The sequence below is a fragment of the Cyprinodon variegatus genome, unplaced genomic scaffold (genome assembly GCF_000732505.1).
Source record: "Cyprinodon variegatus isolate N-32 unplaced genomic scaffold, C_variegatus-1.0 Scaffold667, whole genome shotgun sequence".
In the NCBI taxonomy this organism is placed as follows: Eukaryota; Metazoa; Chordata; class Actinopteri; order Cyprinodontiformes; family Cyprinodontidae; genus Cyprinodon; species Cyprinodon variegatus.
This window is the reverse complement of record NW_015151120.1, coordinates 8709-16908: the sequence shown is the minus strand read 5'-3', so window position 1 is coordinate 16908 and position 8200 is coordinate 8709. Positions and strand designations below refer to the sequence as shown.

General features: G+C 37.4%; 1 protein-coding gene across 2 annotated transcripts in view; it reads right to left on the bottom strand.

Annotated features, from left to right (window-relative positions):
- The window catches only part of LOC107097052 (tenascin-like), a 50628-nt gene extending 42690 nt beyond the window's left edge, over positions 1–7938 (bottom strand). Inside the window, exon 1 of one of the 2 annotated variants that reach the window (XM_015394024.1) lies at positions 7570–7938. The gene's annotated coding sequence lies outside the window, so the exon portion shown is untranslated. The remainder of the gene's footprint in view (positions 1–7569) is intronic. The other variant, XM_015394025.1, reaches the window with a different exon arrangement.
- Positions 7939–8200: the final 262 nt, after the last annotated feature.

Here is an 8200-nt window from a genome sequence, read left to right as displayed (position 1 = left end):
ATAGATAGATAGATAGATAGATAGATAGATAGATAGATAGATAGATAGATAGATAGATAGATAGATAGATAGATAGATAATTTCAATCTTGAATGTTTTGTTTAATTGGCTGGAATCACAAAATCATCCTTGTTAATGAAAATAAAGGCTCAAAAGCATTGTGCGTTTCACTTGGTGAGCTGGACGAATGAAAAAAAGTGTTATTTAAGGCTTAATTTATGTGATATAACTTTAGAGGAATGGGTCCCATCCATACTGATAATTTGAAAGTAACTGGTGGTATTTTCTTAGCCAAGGTTTTTAGTTATTTATTCATTTATTTTTTGCCTTTTTTATATAATTTGTTTTTACTTCAGGTCAGGAGACATAATTCAAACCATAAAGAAATATAGAAACCTTTATTGTGGAGTATGCTAATCTCATCCAAACATGAGACTGTTATAACTCTCAGAGGCACGCTGTTATTTTACCCTAACTTTTGCTGTTTGATAACAAACTTGAACATCATATTAATGTGGCAGTCAAAGAAAAAAGAAGATTTTACATACTAAATACTAAACCAAACAAGACTAAACGCAAAGGGGACAACACATATGGGATGAAAAGTGGCAAAGTATCACAAAAACATGTCTAGCATGAACAGCATGGAATAAACGGACTGCAATAAACAAGATAAACCAGCTTCAAGAAAAACAAGAGTTAACATGAACCAACAAGCTACAATGAAAAAGTTCACAGAGAAAAGCCAAAAAAATATAACAATATCTTTTTATTACCTTTAACATGATGTTTGATTTAATAATAGATTTTTATGTGTTTTTATTTGTCTTAGAGATTATTGTGTCTATAAAAACTTAAAATATAACCAAAATATATAAATAAATATAACCTACATCAGTATGGTGTCTCCTCATTACAAATTTGCGTTTCATCAGGTCAACCAGGAAATATATTGCACACATCCTGGGTTTAAGATTTAAAATTCTTTAAAATAATCCTGATGGGGAAGCACTTTTAGTTGTTAAAGCGCTGATGCAATTTCTCAGCAACTTTATAGTCTTCTAGGCCACATTTCAGATAAATTTTGTTTTTCAGAACAGCAGCTGAAAACTTGCCTTGTGCTATAAATTTCCATCTATTTAGAGTTCCCACAGTTTGTCAGGTTATGGGGACTCCCCTGCAACCATGCTGTATCTTGAACATTTCTATCCACTTAATTTATTGCTGATCCAGTCAGGGCTAAACTCCATGATTTAATTCATATCTGTCAGAATCACAGCCAGCCGTTAGAACCTGTTCTACAGATGCCAGTGGGAACAGTTAGCTTGTAAATACTGTATGTGACAGTGACAGCTGTTCCAGCTGCTCCATTTCTCACGCGACACACATATCCATAAAGCATACCTAAAGTTCAGACTCTGTCTTTTTTGTTCTGTTGGTTAATGCTTTTTCCTCCCTTTTCACTTTGCTATCTCTGGTAAAAATAACTTTCCTTCTGTCTTGGAGCTTTGTCCGGTGATTTACTTTCAATAACCCTGTGGTATTCATAGAAGAGATGAGGAAAGTGAGTCTAGAAAGTGATTTAAATGTTTGTGTTTCTCGTGAGCATAAAGATTAAATATGTTTAGAGCATTATACATGCTTTTATAATTTCCAGTTTTCTCATGATAACTTTCAGGTGACCTAAATACATACTTTCTGTGTTTTAGGGATTTCAACAATTGTCCAACAACTGTGCATATATGAAATGTCCAGTTTGATCAGTGAGTGCTTGGTTCTCTGAGCTAGAACCTTCCTCCATGATAGAGCAACTAAGCCTTATCCAGAGTTTTGTTACATTCACCCAAATAAACAGAAGGTAGATCCTACAGTAGCAATAATGGAGCCTAGAATCTGTCTATTTGGAGTTGTTAGTTTGTTCCCTAATGATGTTGTAAAAATAAGTGTTTGCCTCCTTTTCTGGTTTTCCAATAATGTATTTTTGCCATAGTTAAATACTCTTCCTCAGAGGATAAAACAAGTTTCAATATTCAGGGAAATAGAGGGAACAGCTGTTTTGAAAATATTTTAAGGAATAAAAGTGAATCAAATAATAATGGACTTGATGGAAATGAAATTACTCCATCAGTGTAATAACTTGTTGTACCCACTGCTGATTGAAATTACTCTCTTCTGGGTTTTGAGATGACTGCCAGTGGCTCTTTCCCAAAAAGAATTAAACAAATAATTCTATTTTCTTTTGATTTCTTTCTAATATCTAAAAAATATATTTTTTGAGAATGAACAGACTGTCATGTGACAACATCTTAATTAATGTTGGATGTGGTGAATCCCAAAGTGTTCATCTTGTTTTTAGAACCATTACAAGCCTGCATTGTGGTTTGGATCATTGTCCTGCTCACAAAGTCTTTCAGGATTTTCTGGCAGAGAGCAGAATTCATGGTTCCATCAACAAAGCTACATGCAAGTCATTCAGGTCCCAAGAAACCAAAGACCCCAGGCACCTTCAGAACAATCACCATTTTCCACTGCTGATGATCTTTTAATGAAAAGCAGAGTTGAATTGACACCATACAGTATCTAACCTGATGTACATGTCGCAAAAGGTTTCACTTTGCTGTGGACTGTCCAAAGATTAATTTCTCAGAACTCTTGTGAATCATACCCAGATTATTTTTTCATAATTGGGGTTGGTTCAAGTTAGATTGGGAGTAAATTTGGTTGGCAGGCCACCCTTGGAACAATTATCAATATGCTCTCTGCATTTGCAGATTATGGCTCTCTCTGTGGTTCTCTGTAGTTCCAAACCCTAAGGAAGGCTTTTGGAAACCCTTCCCAGATGTCTCTTGAACTTTATTGAGATCCAGGCATGATTGTTGTATCGTAGGACTAGGAGCCTACTTCATGTTGGGAAACAAGTTCAGTTGTGGGGTTTTTTTGTTTTTTTTTCTTCTTCTTTTCTATGGGTCTGGCAAATATCAGGTCTTGCTAAAGAAATCATAAAAAATTTGATTTAGTAGATTCCCAGTTGAAAAAAGAAACTCATCCTTTCCTTATTGGGCCACCCTGGTTTCAATTACCTTTGTCAATAAAATCATCTTTCAAATAATACTTTTGGCATTCCCTTAGGGGATGCTTGTTTGCCAAAAAAACATAACAAAAACAGAGGCACAGTGTAAGGAATCAGTTTAAAGTAAAATATTTGTGAGCAAGTTCTCCACTCACTCACTCAATCTATTTCACTGATTTAGTGTGTTTTCTCATGTTAACGGAGTCCTTAAATACAAATACCTGCTTCTTGGTAATGAAGTAAGATCAGTCTGTTTATCTATCCACTAAACATCCATCAGTTTACCCATCCAGCCTGCTATATCTAGTTGGTTGCTTGCTCTTAATGAGGGCTGTTGAACTTTTTTACTAAGCAAGATTGTTCATCACAAACATGGATGGTGAACAAAAGATCTGCACTGACCCAATGACAGCAACAACTTTTATTTAGAGACTTGTGGCATTGTTAGTTGTCAGATGGCTTTTATTCGATAATTGGCCACTGGATACAGTTATTGCTGGTGCTATGTAAATATACTGCGCTCTAAGCTTTGTTCATCTTTTGTTCTATTTATCTTTTTTTACTTTATTATTTTCTTATATCAATAACTGATTGTTAAGCCTTTGAAATGCCAGCTTTTCCAGTAGGAATTCTATGTGTTCATTTGGATGAACTGTTTAACATATGGTTCTTGTTGATTTTTGTGTTTGTAGCTGCTAAACGAAATAGATAAATATTAGGTTTTAGCTTCACTGGGTAAGATTTGTATCCATTGCTTCACAGTGGCTTGGGAGGCATGGTGGGTGCAGTTTCTCAGCTGGGGAAAGACCGGCAGGGGGTGGTTTCCCTGGAGACGGGATTTCATTGTTTTATTTAATTCTTTTCATCTTGTATTGTTTTCTGTTATGTATTTCTTTCTTCTATTTTCTTATTATTTCTTTATCCTTTCAGGGATAGAGCTGATGCATCACAGCATACATGTATTTAGACTTTGCCTATTTGTTGATTACCAGATGGGCTCCGTGAATGACATGAATAGACCAAATTTTATTTGTTGGAATGTTAGGGAACTCAACCATTCAGTGAAGAAAAGTAATTTACTCTAGCATCTAAACAACCTGAAAGTGGAGGTCATGTTTTTGCAGAGTACACATCTGTCCACAGTCATCATCATCCAAAAGATATTAAATTAAAGAAAGTAACTTGGATGTACCACCCTAAAATAAATTCAAAATATGGGGGTGCACATACTTTAAAGGGTAAAAATGTACAATTTGCAGAAACCAAACTACAATGGTAAAATTGGTTGCTCCCAATAGTTTAAGTTAGTGAAAACTTCCTAAATGAGACAGTTGGTGGGCTACCAGTGGCACAGTGGGTAGCACTGCTGCATTGCAGCAAGGAGTTTGCTTGTCTTCTCTGTGCATGCTTGGGTTCTCTCCAGGTACACCGGCTTCCTCCCACAGTCCAAAAACATGACTGTTAGGTTAATTGGCTTCTCTAAATTCTCCTTAGGTGTGAGTGTGTGCGTGTATGGTTGTTTGTCTCTGTGTTGCCCTGCGATGGACTGACGGGGTGACAGGGTGTACCCCTGGACAGCTCTGAAACTAATCTGTTCAGCTTTTTCACCCATAGACAGCTGGAGATAGGCACCAGCACCCCTCACGATTCCGCTTGGGATAAGCGTGACAGAAAATGGATGGATGGGACAGTTCGTCCCAATGTGGGTTAGTGGGTTAGAACCGTGCTGCATGGGTAGCACTGTTGCATTAAAGCTATAAGGAAGTGGGTTAATTCCCTAACCAGGGCCTTTCTCCATGGAGTTCTTCTCCATGGAGTTCTTCTCCATGGAGTTCTTCTCCCTGTGCATATCTTCTCCCTGTGCATGTATTGAAACCCTTCTGGGTACTCAGGCTTCCTCCCACAGTACAAAAACCTAACTGTTAAGTAAAATAGCTTCTCTAAATTGTCTTTATGTGTGATTGTGAGTGCATGATTGTATGTCTCTGTGTTGCGCGGTGACAGACTGGTGACCTGTCCAGAGAGTACCCCACCACTGGCCCCAACCCAACCCTGATGGGATAAGTGGGAGATGGTAAATTTTTGGTAAATTTTTCGGTCTACGTTCCTACCCTCCCCTTTTGCCACGAAATCTAGATTTTGACAAAAGGAATAATATCCCTTATAAAAGAGGCTACAATGAGCTTTCTGTGCAGGGTGGCTGAGCATTCCCATAGAGATAGGGAGAGGAGCTCGGTCATCCTGGAGAGGCTCAGAATGGAGCTGCTTCTCCTTCACATCAAGAGGAGTCATCTGAGGTGGCTTGGACATCTATTCAGGATGTCCCCTTGACTATTCCTTTGGAGCTGTTCAAGGCACGTCCCACCGGGAGGAGGCCCAGGGGAGGACCTAGAACATAATGGAGGGACTATGTCTCTCAGCTGGCCTGGGAGGGACTAGGGCTTCTCCAAGAAGAGCTGGAGGAGCTGTCAGAGGAGAGAGAGGTCTGGAAGTCTCTGCTGCTTCACAACTCGGCCACACACCCCTTGATTTTTGTTGGGGACTTTATCATGGTCCTCAATACTACCAGTGGTCTTTTACAAACATAGATGCCTCCAGTATAGCATATTAAAATGAAAATTACTCTTAAATAAAAACACTTATCATTTATTGAACAGTATGCATTAATTTCACATTTAAAGTACTTTCAGAAGTTTGAATTCTGAATATGACCAGACTTCTCCTTTAAGTCACATTATTGAGGACATGTTTTCCAGTTACATGTCATCATTCAATACATAAAATATCGAGCACTACTTCTTCTTGAAACACAGAGAGACCAAGATTTAAGAACGTAGATAACTGGTGACATCTGAAATAAAAAGTATAAATAGAACATCCACCTCATGAATATCAGACAGATTAATCTAGCTTTAAAATCTCTCTCATTGAACCAACACCAAATTAGCTAAATATTTTCACGAGGACCCCAAGTCTCTTCATCGTCGCAAAGCCTCTGCCACCCTGACACTAAGGTTTTAGTTATACTCATGTTTACATTGCTTCCGGCTGGAAATCTTTAATTAAAGATATAGTTCTTTTTCAAACTAAGTGGTCCTCCTAATTGTCAATCATTCTGTTTATATGTTTTTGTAACACCATCCTACGTGCTCATCCCCATTTTCACTTACCGTCGGTGAAGTCAGACAAAGTGGAAAAATTGCAAATCTGCTTTTGGAAAGTCAGCTTGTAGGAGCGGTACAACCAGCAACTTTTAAACAGAGCGTGCATGAGGAGAAATAGGCTCGTGCATGCTCTCGCACGCGTTTAATAAACGTTCCCTCTCGGAAGCAGGTACAGGGTTGTGTTTGTGCATTTTTTTTTTTTTTTTTTTTATATAATGGAGAGGACGGGTCTTTTCAAAAATTTGTGAAAACCCTCCTCTTTACCTTTAATATTAATTCAGTCCTAAAATAAAAAAGGAGTTGCTCTAGATCCCATGACTGTAATTTTTGGAGTGGTACACCCCAGGGGTGGAGTGTCAAAGAGTCAATAACTGATTACATATTCTACTACAGCTATGTGTTTGACCCTAACTTACTTGGGTTAGTGAAATCCATTCATCTAATGTGGAAAAGGGCCAAAAGCACATAGAGATCATGACACCTCAGATGTAAATAAAAGTATATGGGGATGGTAAAGAAAACAATCAACATGCATAGTTTCCTTCTGTCCAAATATGGATGATGATGATGATCTGGTTTCTTTAGCTACTCTTGGTCACACTGATTCTGAAGTCTGTGAAATCCATCACAGGGCAAAAAGGCAAACACCTCCACAGACCAAACTCATGAACACTACATAAAACCATAAAGAGCCAAAGAAATCCCAACATGAAGCTGTATTTCTCACCTCATCTAGGCTAAATCAAAAACAGCATTCCTTTCTTTTGGTTTGCAGTATTTTTTTATTAAACTTAGGGATTAAATCAGTTCTCTTTATTATCAGGAGAAAAGGTGCAATAATACATTTTAAGTTTAGGTAAAGGACCATTTCCTACAGCATTTTTTGCATGGAAAAGTAAATAAAGTTAAAGTGTTAACATGATTTTCACCTTTAGTAAAATGATTATATGCTTCAATATTATTTAATCTATCATTAAGAAATAATAGCCTGGTTCACAGTTAGCTGATTGTTTTGTCAGTTATAAGATAAATCACAATTTTCTTTTTCATTTGCAATCAAATAGCATTTTTACATCGAGCATTTTTAAAATCTTTTCTAAAAAAAATGTTTGTTTTCCTTATTTTGAAAGGAGAAATTCAAATTGAGTTTATTTCAAATCTTTAATCATGAGAACAAGTTATGAATATTTGAATGAGGCATAATGAAGTTAATTGTAAAATCTTTATAGGTCTGGAAATCAGCTATTATTATGAGGGCCATATAATTAAATTGTAACATTATAAATTCAAATTAAATCAAAATAAATTTAAAGAGATAAGAAAAAAGCATCTTACCTGCTAGGAGATGTAAAGAGATTGTCAGAAGCTGTCCAGAAGCCTATTTGCTTGTTCCTGTGGGGTTCTCTCTTTGACTGACCGGCAGGAGGAGGGGGATGGATAGAAGGAGAAAAAGAAAGAAAAGAAAGAACCGAGGAAGAGGAGGGAAGGAGGAGAGCAGTAAAGTTTTCTCATACTTCAAGAATTTGTCCTCCCTCTCCTCCTCTTCTCTTTCTGATGTCATTCTATGAGCTCCACAGGTCCCTGCTGGGTGGAGGATCTGCGATGGAAAACATCTGAATTTTTGAATGTTTTTAATGTGCGTGATATTCTCAATCTGTTTTTAAGGGGTCTCCATCCCCTGCTGCTGGAAGCTCCCAGATAGAGACGGTCTGCTCTGTTTTTCTCTGTTTGCTATTCGCGGTGTGCTGCAGATCCATCTCCAGCAGACCTGCTCCTCCACTCTGAGTAGAGCAGATCCAGGATCTGACATCACAAACACATATTTGGCTGCATTCACTGTTGTTTTGGTCAGAAAGGAAACTAAGCTATGACATGTGATGGGTTGGGACTTTATTTCTGTAAAATCACTGCAAGCTTGTCTGATGAGTAAGGTTAACAGAATTAAGAATATTTGTTTTAGGCTTAA